Raw genomic sequence first — 26582 nt, forward strand, 5'->3', positions numbered from 1 at the left:
CTAGGGCCAAAAAATATAAGATGCTTGTTACTTAGGATGGAAATAGTTATAAAAATGGATTCATTATTCTGCAATCCTGAGGAAACCATTATGAATAAATTTTACACGTAAGAGAATGTGTGTGCATGCTAAGTGGCTTCAGTTGTGTCCGACTGCTTGCAACCCCATGGACTGTAGCCCGCCAGGCTCCTCTGTCCGTGGGACTCTCCAGGCAAGAATACTGGAGTAGGTTGCCATTTCCTTCTCCAGGGTATCTTCCTGACCCAGGGATCAAACCCATGTCTTGTGAGCCTCCTGCACTGAAGGCAGATTCTTTACCACTGAGCCACCAGGGAAGGTCCTAAGATGATGTGGTAGAGTACAAATAATACGTGATTTAGATTCAGAATACAGAGTTTTTTGAGTCTTAAATTCTGCCTAACCTCTAAATCTTATCTGTTGTGAAGATCAAATGTATCTAAAAGTGTTTTGTGAGTGATCAATAAAAAGTGCTCAACAAGTAACTAGTTGTTATTATTAAAAGCTTCATACATACTATTTCTGAAACTCTTAGGTTGCTCAATGTTTGTGTCTCTGGTAGGAAGGCTTCTGTTAGTATTTCAGCCTCCTGCCTTGTTTTCAGGTTCAATACTACTTGACTTGGAACATATTACTTCTGACCTTTCTACTTAGGTTGCCTTTAATCTGCAGTAAACTGTAGCCTCAGATAACTATGGCAGATTTTTAAGAGTCAATAAGCTCTAAGAAGGAAACTACCTCTAACAAACACACATTCTAAAGTTTCAATGCTTTCTTAGGAAAGCAATTTGGTATCACACATATATATATATAGGTTCTTATCTCCTGAATCAGTCTCCCTTAATTTGAAAATCAATCCAAAGAATAAAACCTAAACATAAAAAGGTTTTATGTAGAAAAATGTTTGTAGTAGTGTTGCTTACAGATCCTAAAAGTATAAACTGCATAATTGTCTCAGTAAGTGACAAAACGCAAGTATAAATATTGTGTAGCTGTTAACAATATTTGAGTTTGTAAGGAAATGCTTATGTTAATTATAGCAACGTTAAGAAAGAGCAAAAGGAAATATACCAATATCTGTACAGTCCTTAAGTGATCAGACAGAGCACACCAATTTTTCCATCTATTTTTATTTTATTACAATAAGCCTGTACAAAATACAAATGAGAGAAGACTTTTATTAAGAAGGAAAAATAGGAAGAGACTTACATCTTCTCAGAAGAAAAGCATCAGACCTTTACCGAAGTTCCCTTTTCACTTACTTTTACTTCTAAGTTTTCGTCTGTGGTCCAAATATATGAGGTTGTAAGTTAAAGAGACTCTAGACTGAGAGATGTCTCTTAGTTCTACAGATCCACATACTTCTGTGGTGAATCATGCCCTAGTGCAGAGGTCAACTAATTTTTTCTGTAAAGAAACTGATGGACAGTATATATACATTTTAGGCTTTACAGGTCACACAGTCCCTCAGCTTCTCAAATGCATCTGTAGCACAAAAGCAGCCATGGACAATAAGAAAATGAATGAGCACAGATGTGTCCTAATAAAACTTTATTTATGAACAGCGAAGTCTGAATATCGTATTTTTTGATGTGTCACAAAATCTTATTTTTCCCCCCAAACAATTAAAAATTCTAAAAGTCAATCCTGGAGAGCAGTTCAAACAAAAACAGGTGCTGGGCCAGATCTGATGTGTAGGCCAAGCTTTGCTGACCTGAGCTCTACTGCATTTACTCTTGATTGCTCCACAAAACATCAAATGCAGACAATCCACTCTCAAATTCGAGCAAACCCAAAGTTAAGCATCAGAGCTTTGTTTTCAACCTTTCCATTTATACTATCCCCATGAACATTTTTATTTTAATAATGAATAAGGATTTCAGATTACATTTAAATGTAGCTGGTGTTATCATTTCCTTTCAATAATATGGGTAGGTTACAGGGAAAAGACTTTAAAACAAAACCCACAAAACAAGACTCAAGCTCAGCTTTTCAGTTTAGGGTGTTATTTATTTCAATCATGAGAAACAGAATAGATAAGAAAGTGAGCAAAATAATGGGACAGAAAGAAAATAAACACTGTTTCAATTCTTCTGCAATAAACTCCATATTAAAATGAAGCTGCAGGAGCAGCAGGTCATACATATGCCACTAAGAAGGACTAAAATTTTTGCAAAACACCAAACTGTTATGTTGAACCACTATGTCTGCTGGAGTCAACTGAGGGCAAGGGAAAACAATCTGGATATAATGTAACAACTCTCCCCTGCATGGTTAGATGTAAGGGAGAAAGAAAACAACCCCTTTATTCCAACAAGCAATGGAGTAGCAGGCTCTCAGTTAGTTATGAGTCTTTAACACAACTATCACAAAAGAATGTCTTATTAGGTTTTAAAAGTGAACAGTTGTAGCTAATTTTTCTGTGGACAGCATTATTACTAATTATGTAAGAAAAACAGATAAAGTACCACAAATAACAAGTTGATTATTTTTTGAGTTTTCGTATGTACTAATGCACAAACCAAAGTTTACAAATAGTCTATATATTGAACCAAGAATATACATTATTTCCTCAGGGAACATGTGATCCAATTCCTTCCCATATGCCTACCATAAAAAAGTGGAATAGGAAATGGCAACCCACTCCAGTATCCCTGCCTGGAAAATTCCATAAACAGGAGAACCTGGTGGGCTACAGTGCATAGGGTCACAAAGAGTCAGATACAACTGAGAGACTGAGCACACCATAAAAAACAGGTTGGGGGGCAAAAACCATTTCAGTTCAGTTCAGTCGCTCAATCGTGTCCAACTCTTTGCGACCCCATGAATTGCAGCACGCCAGACCTCCCTGTCCATCACCATTTCCCGGAGTTCACGCAGACTCACATTCGAGTCCATGATGCCATCCAGCCATCTCATCCTCGGTCGTCCCCTTCTCCTCCTGCCCCCGATCCCTCCCAGCATCAGAGTCTTTTCCAATGAGTCAACTCTTCACATGAGGTGGCCAAAGTACTGGAGTTTCAGCTTTAGCATCATTCCTTCCGAAGAAATCCCAGGGTTTGATCTCCTTAAGAATGAACTGGTTGGATCTCCTTGCAGTCCAAGGGACTCTCAAGAGTCTTCTCCAACACCACAGTTCAAAACCATCAATTCTTCGGCACTCAGCCTCCTTCACAGTCCAACTCTCACATCCATACGTGACCACAGGAAAAACCACAGCCTTGACTAGACGGACCTTCGTCGGCAAAATAATGTCTCTGCTTTTGAATATGCTGTCTAGGTTGGTCATAACTTTTCTTCCAAGGAGTAAGCGTCTTTTAATTTCATGGCTGCAGTCACCATCTGCAGTGATTTTGGAGCCCCCAAAAATAAAGTCTGACACTGTTTCCACTGTTTCCCCATCTATTTCTCATGAAGTGATGGGACCAGATGCCATGATCTTCTTTTTCTGAATGTTGAACTTTAAGCCAACTTTTTCACTCTCCTCTTTCACATTCATCAAGAGGCTTTTTAGGTATTAAAGCACCAGCATATCATACTAATCACATTTTCACAGCATTATAATTAGTTCTATTTTAAAGCCATAGTAGTTATTAAACTCTGCAATTAAAGGGGTGATGAACTATCTTTGCCACCAAAATGCTCACTATATACTGAATGGAAAGATCATTTTAGGAAATGTAAATTCAGATCATGCATGCATGCATGCTCAATTGCTTCAGTATGTCTGACTCTGTGTGACCCCAATGACCACAGCACACCAGGCTCCTCTGTCCATGTGATTCTCCAGACAACAATACTGGAGTGGGTTGCCATGCCCTTCTCCAGGGTATCTTCCTGACCCAGGAATCTAACCCATATCTTTTCTGTATCCTGCATTGACAGGCAGGTTCACTACCACTAGCGCCACCTTAGTTCAGTTCGGTTGCTCAGTCGTGTCTGACTCTTTCAGACCCCATGGACTGCAGAACACCAGGCCTCTCTGTCCATCATCAATTCCTGGAGTTTATTCAAACTCATGTCCATTGAGTCAGTGATGCCATCCAACCATCTCATACTCTGTTGTCCCCTTCTCCTCCCGCCTTCCATCTTTCCCAGCATCAGGGTATTTTCCAATGAGTCACTTCTTCACATCAGGTGGCCAAAGTGTTGAAGTTTCAGCTTCAACATCAGTTCTTCCAATAAATATTCAAGACTGATTTCCTTTAGGATGGACTGGCTGGATCTCCTTGCTGTCCAAGGGACTCTCAAGAGTCTCTTCCAACACCACAGTTCAAAAGCATCAATTCCTCTCTGCTCAGCTTTCTTTACAGTCCAACTCTCACATCTATACCTGACTACTGGAAAAACCATAGCCTTGACTAGACGGACCTTTGCTGACAAAGTAATGTGTTTGCTTTTTAATATACTGTCGAGGTTGGTCATAACTTTTCTTCCAAGGAGTAAGCGTCTTTTAATTTCATGGCTGCAGTCACCATTTGCAGGGATTTTGGAGCCCAAAAAATAAAGCGCCACCTGGGAAGCCCAAAATTCAGATCATGAAATCATCTAATATCTGGATAGTGACTGTTTTAACAACTGAAAACATTTACCAACATAACATGAGTGCAACTTCCCATTGGCATTACTTCTCCAAATTGGTCCTCTAATACGGAGAGGCTGTTGCTACCCCAAGAATCAACTACAAGAACAAAGTACATGAAACCTTAATTGATTGACATAAGTCAATATACACAAAGAGTAACTTAAGGGGCTTATAAAAATTCCTATAGTAGTCAAACTCCTTGGACTGATTTTAACAAACATAATCATTGAGCATTAATTAGTAGTATCCAGTGAAAACAGGGGAGAAAGAAATGGCAGCCCACTCCAGTATTCTTGCCTGGAGAATCCTATGGACAGAGGAGCCTGGTGGGCTATACAGTTCATGGATTCACAAAGAGTCGGACACAACTGAGCTTCTGAGCATTGAAAACAGGTACTAAAGTCCTTAAGGACTTCCCTGGTGGCTCAGACAGTAAAGTGTCTGTCTACAATGTGGGAGACCTGGGTTCAATCCCTGGTTTGGGAAGATCCCCTGGAGAAGGAAATGGCAATCCACTCCAGTACTATTGCCTGGAAAATCCCATGGACAGAGAAGCCTGGTAGGCTACAGTCTATGGGGTTGCAAAGAGTCAGACACGACTGAGCAACTTCACTTTCACTTTCAAAGTCCTTAAGAATACCTTAGTCTCTTCAGCACAGGAAATCACTTTTACAAATTTTCCAACAAAATTAATTTGTTTAGCAATGCCTCTTATCCATATGACAAAGGTAAACTAAATCCAGGTTTGTGTTTCTTTGTGGTAGACTATTAGCTTTCACCAACTTGACATTTGAAGTCTCTAGGAATCACCATCAACATCTAGCCATTTGTTATTTATCTGGGGGAACAAACTGAACGACACATTTTTCTAGTAGTGTTGAACAAGTCACTTAGGTGGTGGTTGAACCAAGGGCCACAAATTTTTCTTGATATATGCTACTCATTTGTCCATGTACTTCATGGGGGAATGATATACCTGTTTTACTACCATTAAGAACAGCACTGTATAACTGACTCAACGATATTAAGGAAAAGTCAAATTTTACATTCTGAATAAAACCTGGCCCACTCAGTCGTGTCTGACTCTTTGCTACCCCGTGGAGTATAGCCCAACAGGCTCCTCTGTCCATGAGATTTTCCAGGCAAGAATACTGGAGTGGGTTGCCATTTCCTTCTCCAGGGGATCTTCCCAACCCAGGGATGTCTCCCACACTGCAGGCAGATGCTTTAACCTCTGAGCCACCAGGGAAGCCCCTTATCAATATACAGATTCCCAGAAACTAGAAATCTTCAAAGACCCTAGCTTAAATATTCTAAGATTAGAAATTAAGATTGTTCCAGCACAAGCATTAAGACAGTAAATAAAAATTTACCAAATATTTATGTGCAAAAATACTTTTAGCTCTTTGAGGCGCAATCTCAGATATACTCTCAAGGAGACATAATGGGGATAAATACATACTTACATTCTTGCAGCTGTAGGGCGAGGTATTTTTTCCTTAGAATTCTCCCAAAGGAGAATCACTATATATAGTCCTTACAAAGTCTCTTATATTACAAAGCATTCTCTCAATTGGTTAAGAAATAAACACTGATTACTGAAATTTCTTTTCAAAAAACAGAATACTGCTCAGAGAAAATTTACCCACTAAAACAACCTCAATGCTAGTTTTTGATGCTTTTACATATCACCCGAGAGCAGTAGGTCAAATAACTTAGATGGAAAATGAAGATAACTATTAGATAACTCAAAGTGGTTCTAATCAGTCGAAGACACATGTGAAATGTCCGATGTAAATTATTAAATGAGTCCCCTCAAAAAGCAGTATTTCTAAGTTAACATCTTTATATATAAATTCTGAAAGTGGAACAAGCATTTATGCACCTCATGATATATGTAATAAGAAACAGCACCACCACCAATGAAGAAAACTGCTTTTTTAAAAAAAGTAAATCAGTAAACATCAATCTAAGAAAGCTGCTAGATCTAAATACTGATTTATTAGAAATACGAGAAAGAGAACACACAAAATCAATAAATAACACAAGGACACAACTGTCCAATCCAGGAATATGGAAAAAAGAAAAAAATTCACCTCATTTCACTATCTGTGAAATTTTGTTATGAGGAGGGAAGAGGAAGGACTATTATATAAACTACAGGCTTAAAAGTCAAATATATTGTATAAACCTTGCTTGAATTCTGATTCTAACAAACCAACTATAAAAAAAGACTTCTGAGAAAATCAGAGAAATCTAGATATAGAATGGGTATTAGATGATATTAAGGAATTTTGTTAGTAATAATAGTAAGATTGTATTTTTTACTAAGTTCTCATAAGCATGAGAATTTATGCTTAAACTAGCTATTGTCTGGGATTTCCTTTGAAATACTTTAAAAAAGTAAAATATAGGTATAAAGATTTCACACACTGTTGAGCATGGATGATCTAGTACTCCAAGGTATTCTATACTATTCTACTTGAGTTTGAAAATCTCCATAGTAAGTTTAACAAGATAACAATATGACCAGCAGCCTTGTGAAGCATTTAAAGCCTTGTTAAGTATTTAAGCTGGGCTCTGAGGGATAGGCAAGTTTTAGACACCGGCCCACACACCTTGAAACAAAATTTATCAACTGCAGCTTGTAAAGGGGGTTACGCTCTGTAAGGTTAACTGACTTATCCCCACACACCTTGAAACAAAACATTTATCAACTGCAGCTTGTAAAGGGGGTTACGCTCTGTAAGGTTAACTGACTTATCCAAGCTGTTGTTTAAACCTAGTATCACCTATTTCCTCAGCGTAGTTTTGACAAGGAGTATACGAAATTAAAAACAGCAACAAAGAACTATTTCCAAATGAGCATAACCTCTCTGGACTAATTTCTATCAGACATCATCCCTTAAACAGAAAACAGGATTTACTGAGCACTTGATTTTATGTCAGTGATCACAGTAGGCATGTTATATTTAATTTTCACTACAATCCAGCAAAGTAAGTACTGCATTAATTACAAACAAGGAAACTGTGCTCAACTTCCCTACCCTAGTAGACAAAGCTACTAAAATGGCAGAGGAGTTAATACGAAGATTCCGAATGCTCCATGCTATTTTCCACACCAACCAAGCATAAACCATCACTCTCTTCCCCAGCTTTCCTTCTGCTGAACTATTCCAGTCCCTTGGACAGCTCTGTCATTTTATCTCTTCATGTGAAAATCCTACATATCTCTTTGGATCTGTCTGGCTCAAATGCCACTTTCTCCATTAAAACCTCCTCCAAATAATCTTTTTCTCAATTCTCCCGACATTTAATTTGTATTTTTCAATATATTAATTTCATCTTATCCATGAGAATTTAAAACCTCATCAGAATTATGTACCAAAATTTTGCATACTGTTCTAGTTGTGCCAGTGTTCTGTGAAATGTGAACAGTCATGAGGGAGGAAAGCAAAAGGATACTAAACACTGTAATAAGGAGGGAAAGAAAATAAAATTACCAACTATACACCCATTAAAAGCATGAGATGGGTATATTTATGCATATATGGAAAAAATTTCAGACTATTAAGTGAAAAGGCAAGGTAAAAACCAGTGATACCATCATTCCACTTCTGTAAAAGCAGGACACACACATACGTATGTATACATGGCAGAGTGATACAACCGCTAACAGTGGTCATGTCAGGAAAGATGTATGCATGATTTTTATTTTACAGTACTACACTCTTTGAATACTTATATTTTTAAAATGTTTAAAATATATACATGTTAAAAATCACTAGGCAAGTTAGCTTGGAAATCAATGGCTTTATATGGTAGAACTCAAATATACATACATATATACATGAAAAAGGTATCATGAGTTATAAAGAAACATAACAGAAAAACATCTTTTCAGTAGATTGAGCATCACTTAAAATATTCTCCAGAATTCCCTGAAGAACCAATGGTTACGACCTGGTGCTTTCACTGCTCTGGGGTCCAAGTTCAATCCCGCCCCTTATCCGTAAACCTCTAAGGGTTTTAAAGATGTTGTGACGCACTTTACATGTATAACCATACCTACTATAGTAATTACCTCTAGACACACCTTCTTGACATTTTGGGTTAAAGAAAAAAAGGAAATCCAACTTGTAAATCTAAATATTCTATCATCTGATTAAAAGGAATTGCACTTGTGGTTAGCACTTAATTTTTTACCCTAATTCTTCTATATACTCCTCCAAAGTGTTCAAAAAAATGGAGCAAAAAAACCCAACATTTAAATTCAACATATTTTACAGTCTGATTTACATATTTCTAGTTTGCAAAACATTTCACAGTATTGTTCTTAGGGAAAAAGAGGGGAACTGGCTTAAAAAAAAATTCACAATTACTCCTACCACTCAAGACTATCATTGATCTAATTCAGAAATTCCCAAAGAAAGTCAAAACACTCCAGTTCTTGGCTATTATCTCATTCTATCATCAATGTGAATCAATAAGGTTAATCACTACAGGAAGCAACCTCTAAGTTTGGGGTCTCAAAGGCATAATTACCTGAGGTGTTAATCATTCACTTGTGTCCTACTGTCTGCAATCCCACGGACTGTAGCCCGCCAGGCTCCTCTGTCCATGGGATTCTTCAGGCAAGCATACTGGAGTGGGCTGCCATTCCCTTCTCCAGGGGATCTTTCCAACCCATCGATCGAACCCAGGTCTCCTGCACTGCAGGCAGATTCTTTACCATCTGGCCCACCTGGGGTAAAATACACCACATTAAGATGTGGGGTGGATCAAAGATGTGCTTTTTTCGGTACATACCTCGAGGACCTGTTAACTGACCCTCAGAAAACTAAATGTGCTAACATTTTGAAAATTCTACATGTACTTCTCAGGGATATGAGCATCTGAATGTTAAGGTCACTGGTTATCAAATCCGGATACTGCATGAGAATCTAGATTAAAAGGTTTGAAAACTAAAAACACATCCCACCTATCTAAGACTTATCTGAATTAGTCCTAGAGGGAGACAGGCACAGATGTGGGGGGGGGGGGGGGGGGCTTTCCTGGTGGCTCAGAGGGTAAAGCATCTGCCTGCAGTGCAGGAGACCCGGGTTTGATCCCTGGGTTGAGAAGATCTCCTGGAGAAGGATATGGGAACCCACTCCAATATTCTTGCCTGGAGAATCCCATGGATGGAAGAGCCTGGTAGGCTACAGTCCATGGGATCGCAAAGAGTCAGACACAACTGAGCAACTTCACTTTCTTCAGCATCAGGGTCTTTTCAAATGAGTCAGCTCTTCGCATCAGGTGGCCAAAGTATTGGAGTTTCAGCTTCAACATCAGTCCTACCAATGAACACCCAGGACTGATCTCCATTAGGATGGACTGGCTGGATCTCCTTGCAATCCAAAGGACTCTCAAGAGTCTTCTCCAACACCACAGTTCAAAAGCATCAATTCTTCGACACTCAGCTTGCTTTATAGTCCAATTCTCACATCCATACATTACCACTGGACGGACCTTTGTTGACAAAATAATGTCTCTGCTTTTTAACATGCTGTCTAGGTTGGTCATAACTTTCCTTCCAAAGGAGTAAGCATCTTTTAATTTCATGGCTGCAATCACCATCTGCAGTGATTTTGGAGCCCCCAAAAATAAAGTCAGCCACTGTTTCCACATATATTTCCCATGAAGTGATGGGACCAGATGCCATGAACTTAGTTTTCTGAATGTTGAACCTTAAGCCAACTTTTTCACTCTCCTCTTTCACTTTCATCAAGAGGCCCTTTAGTTCTTCACTTTCTGCCATAATAGTGTTGTCATTTGCGTATCTGAGGTCATTGATATTTCTCCTGGCAATCTCGCTTCCAGCTTGTGCTTCACCCAGCCCAGTGTTTCCCATGACGTACTTTGCATAGTTAAATAAGCAGGGTGACAATATACAGCCTTGACATACTCCTTTTCCTATTTGGAACCAGTCTGCTGTTCCATGTTCAGTTCTGTTGCTTCCTGACCTGCATATAGGTTTCTCAAGAGGCAGGTCAGGTGGTCTGGTATTCCCATCTCTCAGAATTTTCCACAGTTTATTGTGATCCACTCAGTCAAAGGCTTTGGCATAGTCAATAAAGCAGAAATAGATGTTTTTCTGGAACTCTCTTGCTTTTTCAATGATCCAGTGGATGTTGGCCATTTGATCTCTTGCTCCTCTGCCTTTTCTAAAACCAGCTTGAACATCAGGGAGTTCACGGTTCACGTACTCCTGAAGCCTGGCTTGGAGAATTTTGAGCATTACTTTACTAGCATGTGAGATGAGTGCAATTGTGCAGTAGTTTGAGCATTCCTTGGCATTGCCTTTCTTTGGGATTGGAATGAAAACTGACCTTTTCCAGTCCTGTGGCCATTGCTGAGTTTTCCAAATTTGTTGGCATATTGAGTGCAGCACTTTCACAGCATCATCTTTCAGGATTTTAAATAGCTCCACTGGAATTCCATCACCTCCACTAGCTTTGTTTGTAGTGATGCTTCCTAAGGCCCACCTGACTTCATATTCCAGGATGTTTGGCTCTAGGTGAGTGATCACACCATCATGATTATCTGGGTCATGAAGATCTTTTTTGTACAAGAGTTTAATTCACAAGGACCCTAATGATTTTCCAACTAAAAGTTTTGTGTCATTCATCATGGCATAACAGAAACAGAAACCAGAACTAAAAGATCTAGAATATGGCACCATGTTTGCCTCTAAGTAGCTGCTGCTACTGCTAAGTCACTTCAGTTGTGCCCAACTATGTGTGACCTCACAGACGGCAGCCCACCAGACTCCCCTGTCCCTGGGATTCTCTAGGCAAGAACACTGGAGTGGGTTGCCGTTTCCTTCATGAAAGTGAAAAGTGAAAAGTGAAGTCACTCAGTCGTGTCTGACTCTTAGCAACCCTACGGACTGCAGCCTTCCAGGCTCTTCCGTCCATAGGATTTTCCAGGCAAGAGTACTGGAGTGGGGTGCCATTGCCTTCTTGGTCTAAGTAGCTAAATGAACTCAAAGCACTTGAACTCTGTTTCTCTTTCCCCATTTGCAAATGAGAGTAACAATGTTTCCCTCATAAGCTTATTGTGGAGACTAGATAGCATGTAAAATTGCAATGTAAGTCCTCTCTCGTGTATTAATTCATCATAATGAGTGAACATATTTTTTTTCCGTTTGAGAATCAATATATAATCCTTTGACACAGTTATTTCTCTTCTGCTAATTTAACTTACACAAACAACATAAAAGGATGAACTGAATAATGGTTATTTACTGCAACATTTGCTTGCAGTAGTTCAAAAATAGAACCTAAAGAAACAAACAAAAAAAGGGTTAGCAAAAATAAAAAGTCATGCACTATTACAGGTTATTAAAATTAAAGTTACATGTACTAATAAAATATCCATGATATTAAATAAAAACACCAAGTTGCCTGAGGTGTATAATCTGATCCAAGTTTTGTTTAACAAAAGAGGGGCAATGTATATGTTTGTGTGGAGTATGAAAAAATAAACACCCAAGTTTGGTAGGAGACTGGGTACTGCTGGCTTCATGCTTTTTTATTTCTGTGTTTTAAGGCTTGTTAGCGAAATAAATTGTTTTTTTAAAAAATAGATTCTATGTTAATACAGTTTAAATCTATTACAGTTCAGAAACTTTATCACAAAACAGAGTACAAGCAATCTTGTGCTATTTTCAATTCATTTTAGTACTAGGTTGAATGCCCAACAAATGAAGACCTGTCTCCAATGGTGATCTAGAAATTTTCAATTGTTACACATTATCAATTAGAAGCGACATAACACCAAGTGGAAATAACTCAAAAAATCTTAATTAGGTTGTAACAGAGAATTAAAAGAAATCATTTGAATTCATGGTATGAGACAACTGGAAAAAGGAAAAACCATTTTAAGCAGCAGATTTTAGTGCAACTTTTAAAAGATTTTCTTCTTCAGACAAAAATTTTCCAAAGTGTGTTTCTTAATCACCAACGCACAGCATTCTTTAAAATAAGAGGTTCCTTGTCCAATACACTTAGAACTCGCTGCTTCCCAGCACCCATTTGTTCTTTTGCAAGTTTAGCACACGGTCATTCTGGAATCCATTCTCTGTGATATTAGCATAGTAAAGGCTCTGAGATGTTCCACAATTAAAACTGCTTAACTGGGAATCCCCTAGCAGCCCAGTGGTTAGAACTCCGTACTTCATCTGCTGAGGGCCTAGGTTTCATCCCTGGTTGGGGAACTAAGATTCTACAAGCCCTGAAGTGTGCATGTACACATGCATAAATAAATAAATCTGCTTCACTTTAACCTAGTATGACTGTAATTTTCTATAAACATGTTAATCCAAAAGATGGTATTTTGAGACGCAGTCATTCTAGTCTAGTCCAAAAAAAAAGAAAAATGAACGAGTTATCTATTTCAATTTTCTTAATTTTTCTCTAGGAAAAGTCATAACCTGTGACAGTTAAGTTTTTAAAATGTTTAGTTTATTATGACTATCATGAATAGTGTAAGAAAAATATAAGCAGTACACATTTTTGAACTAAATATAAGGAAATCTTTTAGGTGATGAGTATGAATTGTGATTTTTTTAAACAGGTTCCTCAAATATTCAAGAACAAGCCTTGAACTGGTGATCTGCTTCCCAATCACTTTAAATTGAGATGATCATACCGATTTCCTAAAGATACAGAAGTTAAAAAACAAAACAAAAAACCGAAGATCTCACTTAGCAAACAACAAAAACTCAAAAACACCTACACTGCAGTGTCTGAAAAGAGAAACCAAATGTATGTTAGTTTCCAAGGACTATGAAGGTACATACCAAAAAAAATGCCTGTGGTAGAAATAATCAAGTATAATCTAAATGAAATTCACCCTATACAAAATAAAAAATTTTGGAAGACACACCAAGTGACTCATAGGAAATGTACACAACAAAAACTAATCTTAGGAAAATACCTAAGCAAATATTAAGTATCAAAAATAGTAAGTAAACTCAAGTTTAACTTCTAAAGTCATAAAGATGGGGGGACACTATATTATATAATGAAATTCTCAGTATCCAATTCCTTGGAGACAACCTTATTTCCTTTTTTTTTTTTTAAAGATAACCTTATTTCTAACACTAAGTTTTAAAAGAAAATTCTTATATACAGTATTATAGAGAACTCAAGAGTTGTAATCGAAAATATACTCAATGACTTGTTTAGCAGATGCAAGGTTTCATAATCTCATTTTTTAGTCAATCCTTCAAGGAAAGTCATGTGTCTAACTCCTCTAACACAATCCAGGGAAAGCGACTCACAGTAATTATGTTAAGAGTTCCTGGACAATAATGGTCTAAATCTTTCCAAGATATTATCTCCAAAGTCTTTACAGAATTGTTCAAATTTAAAATGGCCCTTAAATCCAGTGGGTCTCTACCTATATCTGCAGTCAAATCTTTTCAATTCTTCTCCCTACCTCCCCTTCTAGCTCTGCCATTCTCCCTATCTGGGTCACTACACATACTAAACCCTCTGGCTAAATGCCATTTCACCCATCTCTTGACTAAATTAACATTTCTAAGTCTTTTAACAGTCCATTTTACCTCTTCTGGAAAGCTTTTTCTGACCCCCTGCAGTGTCTGCTACCTGAGTCCACAGCACTTCTGCAACACCACCTAGGGTGGCACTTAGTGTACTGCACTGTGTAAACTTCCTCTCTACTATAAACATAACCTTACAGTTGCAGTAAACCAGTAAGGACAGAGATCACTGCCCCACCAACATCAAAACACTGTGGCACATGACAGGCCTGCAAACCTCAAAAAATGAATGCAAGTTTCTGATACTCTAGCTTGATGAACGGAGAAGGCAATGGCACCCTACTCCAGTACTCCTGCCTGGAAAATCCCATGGACGGAGGAGCCTGGTGGGCTGCAGTCCATGGGGTCGCTGAGGGTGGGACATGACTGAGTGACTTCACTTTCACTTTTATGCATTGGAGAAGGAAATGGCAACCCACTCCAGTACTCCTGCCTGGAGAATCCCAGGACGGGGGAGCCTGGTGGGCTGCCGTCTATGGGGTCACACAGAGTCGGACACAACTGAAGTGACTTAGCAGTAGCAGCAGCTTGATGAAATGATACAACTTAGAATATCCAGAGTAACAAATGGACTGAATGGGAACTAATACGCCATGAGTACCTTCTTAACCAGACTTAGGATAAAAATTAGCAAATGATTTATCTTTGAGTACTCCTATTTCTGCTTGTATAGGCACCACATAATTTAGAGTTTAAATAAAGACAGCATGCACAAACACAAACTGGATGAAAAGCAATCAATTATATTTCTATTAAAAGGTAGTCCAAGAAAACATCGTAGGAAAACTTGAATTTCTAAATTCTCTACATTTCAAATCTTAATTCTGGTTATGTTGAATCAGTTTTTATGACTCAGGTTTTGCCATGGAAAGTGTAATGTTTTTGCATTTAATCACGCTAAAAGTGCTAATAAAATACTATGTGTATGTGTCTTAGTCACTCAGTCGTGTCCAACTCTTTGCGACCTCATGGACTGTAGCCCACCAGGCTCCTCTCTGTCCCTGCAATTCTCTAGGCAAGAATACTGGAGTGGGCTGCCATTTCCTTCTCCAAGGGATCTTCCCCACCCAGGGATCAAATCCATGTCTTCTGCATTGGCAGGCAGATTTTTTTTTTTAAACCACTAAGCCACCCAGGAAGCTTTTCATTGACTTTCTTTTAATGTCAGAATGAAGAAAACCATTTTATACAGTTAAAGACTATCTCCCACTGATTCCCTAATAAGCCTTTCAGAAACAGTGCCTAAAATCAGAGATCCCTACTTAAGAGATCTAGAACTTACTACTCTTGACATAAATTGTCCCACAAACAGAAACCACAAAGACATCTCTAAAATTTAAAATTAAGTCTCACATACTTTTTTGGGGGGACTTAAAAAAAAAAACCAACCCCTTCTCACACTTTTTTTTTAACGTACTCTGGAAGTCAGCTACAGATTTTATTTTCCTAGGCAGGCACTGAGTAGATGGTTTCGTACTGTCACTTTATAGTCAATTTCACCAGAACTCCTCCAGGAAGCAGAATTTTTCGATCCAAATATACATATCATCCTAGGTAGGTGAAAATGACTGCCTTTTTTTCTTTTCTGTCCCATTTCCAGTTAAAGCGTTCTGAAACCCTAACTATCCCCTTTCCCTTCACACTTCTTACCCACTTTTGTATCTAGCAGCTATGGTAAAATTCTGGAATATGTATGTAAGGTAGACACAATCTGCATGTTTTCCAGTACTGTAAGAGCTTTTATCTCTTCACAAGATAATGGTAAGAGAATAAGTGAATATCGGTGATATGTCTCTAAGCATACTGCTATGTGAAATCTGAGAAGCAGCAGCATGTATCATGCACCTACCTATGTAATAATTCTATACAGCATTTCACTGGAAAACTGTGAAAATATTATTTCTCTGTAAATTTACTTTTTCTACTACAAAAGCAAACAACTTTAAAATAAAGATGTCTTCTATCTATATCGCTAAATATAAAAATCACTATTTAAGTATTAGTTTCTAAATAATAGGGTTTGAAGAAACCTTTTTCCCGCCACATCAGAATTCAGCAGTGAGAGACACAGGAATTAAGACTGATGGTAATCCAAATGGCTCCTTTATTTCTGAAAAGCAAAATCTAAACCTAGACCAAGACAGCGTCCTAACAACCACACTCCATAATTATCCTAACCCAGTCACAGGTAGCACTGGACAATCAGAGTCCTCCTCCAGAAAGGAACAGAGTCTATCACTGGTGGCCTCGGGAAGAAGCAAAGTGCTTTCTGTGAGGGGCAGGCTCCCAAAGAGAAAGAGGAAAGGGGCTGAGCCATACTTGATCAGTTCCTTCTTACAAACTCATCCAAAGGAAGAGTGAGAAGATGGAACAATAGGAGCAAGTCAGACTATTTTTATGCTTTCTTAAAAACAGCAAAAAATCTAGTGTGTAACAATCTAGTATGTAACATGCGTACCTGTTACACTGTTACAGGTACAATTATTATCTTAATCATACCTGTCAGTAAAATGGCCTCAAACTGTGAATGCAAGCTGAACAAAGCCATGAGGTACAACCATTCAGATATTTCAAGTATGTATCCACAAGTTTGAAAAACATGAAAAAATAACAGAGTGTCTTCCTTGTCTTAGAAACCCAACAAATTCAAAGGTGGCTGAATTACAAAATACAAAGAACTTGAGTCCAGGAAACAGAACCAACCTCCACTTGCAACTATGAAGACCCTATCAGTATCAATAAAAAGGAGGCAGTCTGGTCACAGAGAAGACTGGCTTTGGATGCCACACCTGGCCTTAATCTCTGAAAGTAATGACTTCTGTTAACTTGGATAGTACCTACACAGGAAGTAACTACATAGGAAGATAAATTATCTTTCAACATCGGAAAGATTTATAAACAAGTATGGAAGGTTTAAGAGAAACAAAATCCTAATATTAGTATCTGTGTTAAGATTGCTTATTTGGCTTATTATATACTTGTAACACCTAAAAAAACTGACCTATTAAAGTAACAACCTTGCATGACCAATTTAAATATGGCAGTATTTAGACTTTAAAAAGCTGAAATTTTATTAATATCAAACATCTAAGAGAACTTTAGACTCCAAATAAGAAAATTATGTATTAAAATTAAAGTTTAAATTGTTTGAAGATATTTGTTAATTGCAAATGTAACTTGAAGAGTTACTGTGCAAATAATAAAAATGAACTTTAAAAGCTGAAGAACCAGGATTCTGAAATATCACTTTAATTAAAAAAAAAAAAAAAAAGGCTTATTTCATACAAAACCCGCCCTCCGGTACACCAAAAGACAATTCTAAACAATTCAATGTCACCAGAAATTGGACTTTTGAAAGACATGCTTGAAATAAGGTAAATACCAGTAACGATATAAGGAGGACTGTGCAGATAAAGCAAACCATTTTTTTTAAAGCAGGGAATTAAAAAACTAAGAATAGAAACTTAGCCAATTAAAACTATTTATGTTTGTGTTTTTAACCGGATTCCTAGCCAGAAATCCTTAAATCATCCTCCAGTGCTCGAGGTCACATGGTGAAAGAGTCACCTATTAAACACGAATCTAAGCAGTAAACAAGTCTTCTGAAATTCTTAGGTAACACCCTTTATTAAAATTTTCTTGATATACAATACCTTTCCAAGTACATTTCTCTCAAACACTTAAAAGCTTTTTTCTAATACAGCTTCCCCCTCCCCACAAAAAAACCTCTGCCCCTAAGTCTGTCACCAATTTTTAAGCTAAAATCTCACAAAAGTACTAAGTCCAGATTTTAACACGGTTGTATTATACATGATTAACCCCGCGATTCCCATCCCATTTAAACGTTTAAACGTGTCAGAATGAAAAGCTAAGAAAAGTTGGCTTTCCCTAGCTGTGGTCTCGGAAGTTAACACTAACTTTTACACGTGTGTTTGGGCAAAAAAAAATTTAACATGTTTCCCAAACTTGGCCCAGGTCAGATACAAAAGGATGACTACAATGTGTGAACTTTTCATCTCTTCTTTGATTTTAATGTTTACACATTTCCCTGAGTCTCGAAATCGGTTACAGTTAACAAAAACACAACAATCCTCACCAATGGCACCTAACACAACGAACCCAAGCCGCCGTCTCTTTCGTCCCTACACCTGTCTACCGGAAGCTTTTCCTGGACACGCTCGGGACCTCAAGCATTCATCCCCACACTTGTTTTCATAAACCCGCTCCTTCCTCTTCGCCCACTTCCAACTAGCATGCTTCTCGGGATCCACCCGGCCTCTCTCCCCCCGCACGTTCCGAGCCTTTAAGGGCTGGGCAGGCGGACAGCTCGATCTCTAACCCCAAGCGCGCCAGGACCAAGAGCGAGCCGGGAGGGCCCCCCGCAAGCTCCGCGAGGCTCAGACGCCGGGAGGAAAGGAAGCGGGAAAGGCGTGAGCACCCCCCTACACACACACGCCGGGCGCACACCCCCTTCCGGCACCCCTCCTCCCCCTGCATTGTGGGAGCGGGCCGCAGGCCGCGGCCGTCCTCGGTTGCCCGCGGGCCCCGTCAGCCCTCCCGCCGGTGGGTTGCCCACAGCCGAGACCGCCACACAAAGCCCGGGGAACCGCCCTGCGGCGCCAGAGCACGGGGAGAGGGGTGCAAGCGCGACTGACTTACGGGGCTGCTGCGGCCGCGCTGCCTCAGCCGGGGACACCGACCGTTGGGCACACGGCGGCGTCGCTCTTGGCCGTCCTCCCCCTCCTCCGCCTTCGGTGGCGGCAAGATCTTCTTTCTCCACCTACCTCCCTCCCCCCCACCCCACCTCCTCCTTCTCCTCCCCCTCCTCCTCCTCCGAACCACCGAAGTACCGAGGGTGAGACACAGAGACTCACAACAACATGGCTGCCACCGCCGCCTCCCCTCCCCTCCCCCCCGCCCACCGGGCGCGCGCAAAGCACTCCGGGAGAAAAGGGAAGGGAGGGCGGCGGTGGCGGGGGGGCGGGGGGGGAGTGCTCACCAAGGTGCCGCTCCTCTCAGTGGCTTCCGACGCTTCTCCCGCGCTCCAGGCGCCCGCCGACGGCAGCTCTGCGCTTGCGCACGCTCTCCGCGCTCGCGCGTTTCGGCTGTCCCTCCGGCGTCTGCGTCCCCGCCCTCACCTTGCGGGCTCGCGGCTGGTCCTGAGCTCGGCTGAGGCGCCGGGCGGGAGCGCGCGCCGGTCTTGGGCGCGCAGGCGTGGTGTTTTCGAACGCTGCTTTCGTGTCCGTCTTCCCGCGTGGGGCCTAGTCTTCCGAACTCGCTGGCCTTGCGCTTCCTGTCCCGTAGTTCATTGTTCTCCGCTCCACACCCCGGCTGCCTGTAAGGGTGTCAGCGCCCTCCCCACCACGCTGTAGTCCTCTCAGTTCGTCTTTCGGCGTGCCGGCACCCACAAGACCCGGACCAGTAATCCAGGCCTTTAGGTTTCAGCCTTATCCTCACCCCGAAGGAAGACGGTGGGCGGGGACACAAGTGTGGAAAAATGAACCCCTTAAGTGGACTTATGTGGGGGGCTGCCCCCCACCACTGTAACCTCCGTGCTTCGCCCAGTAAACACAAAGGAAACTCGGATGTTCTGCTAGGCCGGGGATTCTCTCTCGCGGCTGCTTCCCACGTCTGGATTTCTGTAGCAGGCTCGTCTATTAACTTTCCTGTGTTCAGCCTCAGCTGCTGTAAATATCAGGTGTGCTTGATATTTAAGTTGGTCATTGTACGTGTCACTGACAGTGATGCCTGACAGACATTTTAATCATCTGGAAGCTTATTAGAAATGTAGAGTCTTAGCCCCACTCCAGAAATTAGTGAATCAAAATCTGCATTTTAACAAGATTCCCAGGCAATTACTATACACAATGAAGTTGAAGAAGCATTGGTGATCCAATCACAATTCCATCTCAATAGGAACTGTTTCTGCAATGGGTGTGTCATCCATTTAAAGCCAGTGAGGCACAAACGTGCCAACTCAGAGCTTTGCGGGGAGGGCTCTGTAAGGAGCCATTCCCTCCTGAATGTAAAAAAGACAGCAAGAAAGCATGTTCCCTCAGTTCCTGCTGTCAGGCATCTTACGACCACAAAGGAACCCAGACTGGGGTCAAGTAGCCTACTCAGAGTGTTCATTCTCCTCTTCTTGAGTAGCTAACAGATCCAGTGGACGTTCTGGTTGGACAGAGGAAGCATAGGATGAACAATTGTCCTTCGCTTTCCAGCCACACGCATTGCATCTGAGGGTTATGTCTAAATGGCCTGTTGAGACAAGTGCTTCTCAACCAGAGTTGCATATCAGAGTCACCTGGTCAACATTTTAAAGATCTCGATTTCCAGGCCCCATCCCAGAGATTTTATTTAATGGGTCTGAGAGGAGATACTGATGTTTTTAAAAAGCTCTTCAGTGGTTATGCTGTGTAGCCATTGAGAACCAGCAGCTTAAACATATCACATTTTACAGCATAATGCTCTTTCAATATTCCCTGTGCAAATACCTGCTTTCCACTGGGACTGCTCGCTCAAGAAACTTCTTATAAGCTCCTTTTAGAACTTTGTGGTTTTAATAAAAATCATTTAAGCCTTTTATAGAAGCTTCAAGAAATAAGAAAATCTCCAGGAAAACTGGAGTGAGTAGTCTATCCTTTCTCCAGCAGATCTTCACAACCCAGGAATCAAACCAGAGTCTCCTGCATTGCAGGCAGATTCTTTACCAACTGAGCTATCAGGGAAGCCTAAAGACAAGCTCAAATCACCCCAATTTTAATATCTCAGAAATACCACAAATAACCATGGTTGGTGAAAGCCATTATTACAAAGATAAATACAGATAGGTGGATAGAGAGCTACATATGTAGAGTGACTGTGACAGGGGTAAGCTCAATCTGCACATGTTTTTAAAGTACAGTGTTGAATTTAGTCTTAACTTGAATTTAACTGAAGGATCTGCATGTTTCTTCACTGCAAGAGAAATTGACTCGTGAGAAGTTTCTCAAAGGTTAAACACAATTATAAAAATCATTAATAGGACAGAGCCACTTTTTCAAACTACATGCTTCAATATTGGTCACTACTGAGTTCCCTGCTATGAAAGATAGATCTGCACATTTTCAGTTCCTTCTACCCCTGTCCTGTACTTCCTACTTTTTTGCTTTTATGATTTTTCACTTTGTCAGGGTTTATAACATTGACATGCTATTTTAATCCGTGATTTCCATACTGATTTGTCTTAATTTCAGCATTTAAATATATTTTTCTTTAATTTTTTAAAGTATAGTTGATTTACAATATTGTGTTAGTTTCTGATGTATAGAAAATGACTCAGTTTTATATATATATATATGTTGTGGTTTTTTTTTCAGATTCATTTCCCTCATAGTATATTACAAGATACTGGGTATAGTTCCCTGTGCTATATAGTAGGATCCTGTTGTTATCTAGTTTATATAGTAGTATGTATCTGCTAATCCCAAACTCATAATTTATTCTCCCCCCCCCACCCCTCCCATTTCCTCTTTTGGTAACTGTAAGTTTGTTTCTATGTCTGTGAGTCTGTTTCTGCTTTGTAAATAAGTTCATTTGTATCTCTTTTTTTTTAGATTGTACATGAGTGATAGCACATGATATTTGTCTTTCTCTGTCAGACTGACTTACTTTAGTATGATAATCTGTAGGTCCATCCATGTTGCTGCAAATGGCATTATTTTGCTCTTTCTCATGGCTGAGTTTTATTCCACTGTACGTATATGCCACATCTTTACCCATTCATTTGTCGATGGACACTTAGGTTGCTTCTATATCTTGGCTATTGTAAGTAGCGCTACTATGAGCATTGGGGTGCATGTATGTTTTTTAATTAGTGTTTTCTCTGGATATATATGCCCAGGAGCAGGATTTCTGGATCATATGCTAACTCTATTTTTAGTTTTTTGATGAATCTACATATTGTTCTCCTTAGTGGACACACCAATTTACTTTCCCACCTACAGTCTAAGAGGGCTCCCTTGTTTCTACACCCTTTTCAGTTAAATGTATTTATTGTTTATTGCTTCTTCATTTCTGACTTCATTTTGATTTAGTAGTATGGATTTTGTCATGGATCAGCCTCTTGTTGCTGTTGTTGTTTAGTCTCCAAGTCATGTCTGACTCTTTTGCGACCCCATGGACTGTAGCCTGCCAGGCTCCTCTGTCCAAGGAATTTCCCAGGCAAGAATACTGGAGTGGGTTGCCATTTCCTTCTCCAGGGGATCTTCCAAACCCAGCGATCAAACCCATGTCTCCTGTATTGCAGGCAGGTTCTTTACCACTGAGCCACCTTGGAAGCCCTTATCAGCCTCTACTTGGGTTATAAACCACCCTCAAATATCTTTCCTATATCCCAGTTCTGTGGGTTAGTCGGATGGGCTGCATTCAACTGGGAGTTTCAGCTGATGTCTTCTGGACTCACGTATGTGATTGTGGTTGGCTAGTGACTGACCACAGAGAAGGCAATGGCACCCTACTCCAGTACTCCTTCCTGGAAAATCCCATGGACGGAGGAGCCTGGTAGGCTGCAGTCCATGGGGTCACTAAGAGTCATATAAGACTGAGCAACTTCACTTTCACTTTTCACCTTCATGCATTGGAGCAGGAAATGGCAACCACTCCAGTGTTCTTGCCTGGAGAATCCCAGGGACGGGGAGCCTGGTGGGCTGCCGTCTATGGGGTCGCACAGAGTTGGACACAACTGAAGCGACTCAGCAGCAGCGGCTGACCAGGGAGCCTGGGCTCCGATCCGGTGGTCAGCCAAGGCCCTTTGTAGCCCCTCCCACAGGCTTGCTCAGACCTGTTCATCTCTCAGAGAGGGAGTTTGGAGGTGGCACTGTCCCCTGAGGCTTAGGCTTGGACCTTATATAGTGTCCCTTCCAAATCATTGGTCAAAGCAAATTATAAGTCAGCATGAATTTAAAAGATAAAGAAACAGACTTTACCTTTTGATGAGAGAAGCTTCAAAGAATTTGTGTCCATTTGCAATCTTTCATGATAGTTTCCTATTCCCTAAGTTATTTCATGCTTGAAAATGTCTTCCTGTTTTATTTAAACTCAAGCAACAACTATTCTTGGGTCTTGCTGTTTTTCCCCTCAGGATTTTGCAAACATTGCTTTTAGTGAAAAGTGGAAAACCTGAGGCCGATTTGATTTTAACCTACTTAAGAATTTTTTCTGTATTTTTGAACTTCAGTGTCTTAACAACAATGTGTCTCACTGTCAGTCAGTCTCTAATATATTTTCCTGATATTAAAACATAACCTTGATATTTGGAAGTTGCAGTTTTTAAATCATTTCAGGGAATTTTTTATGTGTAGTAGCTCTGAATATTATTTCTGTGATCTTTGATGGATTCTCTGCTTCAGGGACAATGATTATTCTTATTTGAAATATTTTGTACCACTACTATTGTAAAGCTAATGTAAAGATACTATTAAAAAAAATTTATGTGGTTCCAGGATCTTAGTTTCCCAACCAGCATTGAACATGGGCCCCCAGCAGTGAAAGCCCTGAATCTTAACCACTGAACTGCCAGGGAATTCCCTAAAAAGAATTTTTTAAAGACAAAAACTTTGTCCTCCACATGCATCATCTCCTTATTAATTTCTTTAATATCTTTGTCTTTTTCTTGAGAATTCATTATATTTAAATCAAGCCTTTTCATCAAATTATTAATTCAGCTTTCAGTCAAATGGTACAATGGTGCAGTGTTGCAGTGTTGTTTTGGTTTCAGGGTTTCCTTAACCCTATGGTCTTCCTTTTCATCTCATTTTAGATTGCTATCCTCATCTATATTGGGTGTTAATCTATTGTATTTCAGCTCCAAACTTCGTGATGCTTAGGCTGGGATCCTGCAAACAGCACTTCTTTACCAGCTGGCTCCCCCAGGTAGACATTGCCAATTGTGGGCACTTGGAGAGAGAGTAGAAGGTCAGCGAAAGAGGCTTCTTGCCCCTTCTAGTTCTCATGTTATTCCTGTCAGAATGATCTCAAAAGAGCACTTCAGCTCAACTGTAGAAGTTGGTTCTAGTTTCTAACTCCTTTGCACACTCCTGGAACTGGCCAGTTCACCCTTCAAAGTTGTACACAGCAGCTGGTCAGGGCCCCGCCTCAGACAGAGGTCTAAGGCCCAGTTCCTGGGGCCTCTTTTCTAAACTCCTGAGTAGGAGTAACTGGGGTGCACCCTCCAAGGAGGTCCAAGTCCCCTGGTATTTATAACTCTGTACTACCTCACTCACCCTTTCAGCTCTTGAATGCCAGTTTAACCAATTCCCTGTATTAAATTCTCTCTGTTAAAGTAATTAATGTGGTCTCTATTTTCCTGACTGGGCCTGAGTTGATACATCATCTGGAACTTATTTTCTTGAAGTCATGGTATTAAAATATAACATACATATTTACAGAAAATGTGGCTGTTTCTTTTCTTTCTAACACTCTTTTCTCATGCCTTCATTGTCAGTTTTTTTCTGAATCTTATTTTTTGTTTTAATGGGTCTCTTCTTAGAAACTTTGCTGGCTCTTATTTTTAAAGAAGTTTTATTAAGCTACGACTCACAGGCCATACAGTTTGCCTGTTTAACGTGTACAATTCAATAGGTCTACTTGCAATCATCAGCACAGTCAATTTTAGGATATTTACTTCACTTTAAAAATAAAACTTACTCTTAGGCTACCACTCTACACACCCTCCTAGCCCTAAGCAACCACTAACTCACTTTTTATCTGTGTATATAGTTTGCCTGTTCTGGACATTTTATATAAATGGATGTGGGGTTTTTTTGTGTGTGTGTGGCTGGCTTCTTTCACTGAGTGTAATGTTTCAAGGTTCATCTATGCTGTGGCCTGTGTAAATACTTCATTCCTTTTTATGGCCAAATAATATTCCATTGCACAGATATACCACATTTTATTTACCCATTCAGTTGATAGACATGTGGGTTGTTTCCACCTTTTATCAATACACTGCTGTGAACATTCATGTATAAGTTTTTATTAAGTAATGCTTCTGTTCTTTGATTATGGTTACTCTCAGAAAGATTTGCTGTCTTTTGTGTGGTGTATTCCTCCCTGCCTTGCCCCCTTGTGGTACCTTTGCTTAATGGAAAGACCACTTTTATTTTCTTGCTTTTCACTCTCACCCTGGGCAGACCTGGCAGGCTCTCTGTTGCTTTGAGTGACTGCCAGTAAAATCTATGATACTGTTCTCACTCATCTGGGACTAATATGTCTTCCCTTCAAAACCGTAGTTTGAGTACTGTTACTTCCCTGGTGGCTCAGACAGTAAAAGCATCTACCTACAGTGCAGGAGATCCAGGTTCAACCCCTGGATTGGGAAGAGCTCCTGGAGAAGTAAATGGCAACCCACTCCAGTACTCTTGCCTGGAAAATCCCATGGACAGAGGAGCCTGGTGGGCTGAAGTCCATGGGGTTGCTAAGAGTCAGACACAACTGAGTGACTTCCCTTTCCCTTTCCCTATAGTTTGAAACCACTTTTCTGTAGCCCCAGGAAACCATGGTGGGAGAGGGAAAGAGCTTAGTCAGCACTAAATTGATTTTTTTTTTTTTTTTCTTGCTGCATGATCTAGATTCTGGTTACTCAATAGAGAGTCTCTTGAATGTTCTCTGCCAAGGCCAGTGATACTGGGTGAAAGGTCTATTCCGCTCCCCTGGGCTTCTGCTTATTCTGTCAATTAAGAGTGTCCTGAAGATGGTGACCTATGGTGACAACCATTTTGCTTCCTGGCTTGCCCCATCATTGCAGCCTCATCTATTAGAGTCCTGTCTCACCACTAAAGTGGAGCAAGACCCTGACTAGCCTATGCACAGCTGAAATAAGCCACCTTCCCCTTCCAGGACAGAGCCCAGTTTCTTAAGGAATTGTATAGTTGTAGAGGTGTGGGTTTGGGCTTCCCTGGTGGCTCAGTGGTAAAGAATCTGCGTGCCAATGTAGAAGACATATGTTGAATCCCTGTGTCAGGAAAATCCCCCAGAGAAGGAAATGGCAACCCACTCCAGTATCCGTGCCTGAAAAATTCCGTGGACAGAAGAGCCCAGCAGACTACAGTCCGTGGGGTCACAAAGAGTGGGACACAACTGAGTGACTAAGCATGAGCACACAAGCAAGAGGCATAGTTTACAACATTTTCTTATTTTTTAAATTATGAGGAGAAATTTTTCTTAGATGTTCTTTATCTGGTGAATTTCCATAGCATGGAATAATCCCTTGCTCTCAAAGGGAAGCCTCCAGTCTCAAGCATAGCATTTCTCCAAAGCTTTTATTTCCAATCTCAAAGTAGTTTCCACAGTGGTATTCTAAGGGACACATGGCTTGAATTCCACTCCTTG

General features: G+C 40.3%; 1 protein-coding gene across 1 annotated transcript in view; it reads right to left on the reverse strand.

The window, feature by feature from the left end:
- Positions 1 to 18985, reverse strand: part of PUM2 (pumilio RNA binding family member 2) — a 121686-nt gene extending 102701 nt beyond the window's left edge. The window contains exon 1 of the mRNA XM_068977905.1: positions 18873 to 18985. The gene's annotated coding sequence lies outside the window, so the exon portion shown is untranslated. The remainder of the gene's footprint in view (positions 1 to 18872) is intronic.
- Positions 18986 to 26582: the final 7597 nt, after the last annotated feature.

The sequence above is a fragment of the Capricornis sumatraensis genome, chromosome 1 (genome assembly GCF_032405125.1).
Source record: "Capricornis sumatraensis isolate serow.1 chromosome 1, serow.2, whole genome shotgun sequence".
Taxonomy (NCBI): domain Eukaryota; kingdom Metazoa; phylum Chordata; class Mammalia; order Artiodactyla; family Bovidae; genus Capricornis; species Capricornis sumatraensis.